The following is a 356-nucleotide window of genomic DNA, read 5'->3' as shown; positions in this document are numbered from 1 at the left end:
GTGTAGATGTGTGACTGTGAATGGCAGATGATGCAGAGTAAGCATGGCAGGGTGCGTGTGTGCAGATGTGTGTGTGTGACTTTGTGAATGGCAGTTTTTGGGGAGTGGGCATGGCAGCCGTGTGCCTGCAGATGTGTGATTGTGATGGTAAGTGGGCGAGGAGGGAACGGGTGAGAAAGAGTATGTGTGTCAGGCTTGCGTGTGAATATGCATGTTTGTGCAAGGGCGTGCATGTAAGAGAATGGATGTAGCGTGATGGGGCGCGCCCGGCCGGCTGTGCCTGTGTGCTGGCGGCTGTCGGACGGTGGCGGGGGGCGGCGGCCGGGCGCGCGCGCGCACGGCGGGCCGTGGGCGGG

Source organism: Equus quagga, chromosome 12, assembly GCF_021613505.1.
Source record: "Equus quagga isolate Etosha38 chromosome 12, UCLA_HA_Equagga_1.0, whole genome shotgun sequence".
Lineage (NCBI taxonomy): Eukaryota > Metazoa > Chordata > Mammalia > Perissodactyla > Equidae > Equus > Equus quagga.
Note: the sequence above shows the minus strand (reverse complement) of the source record.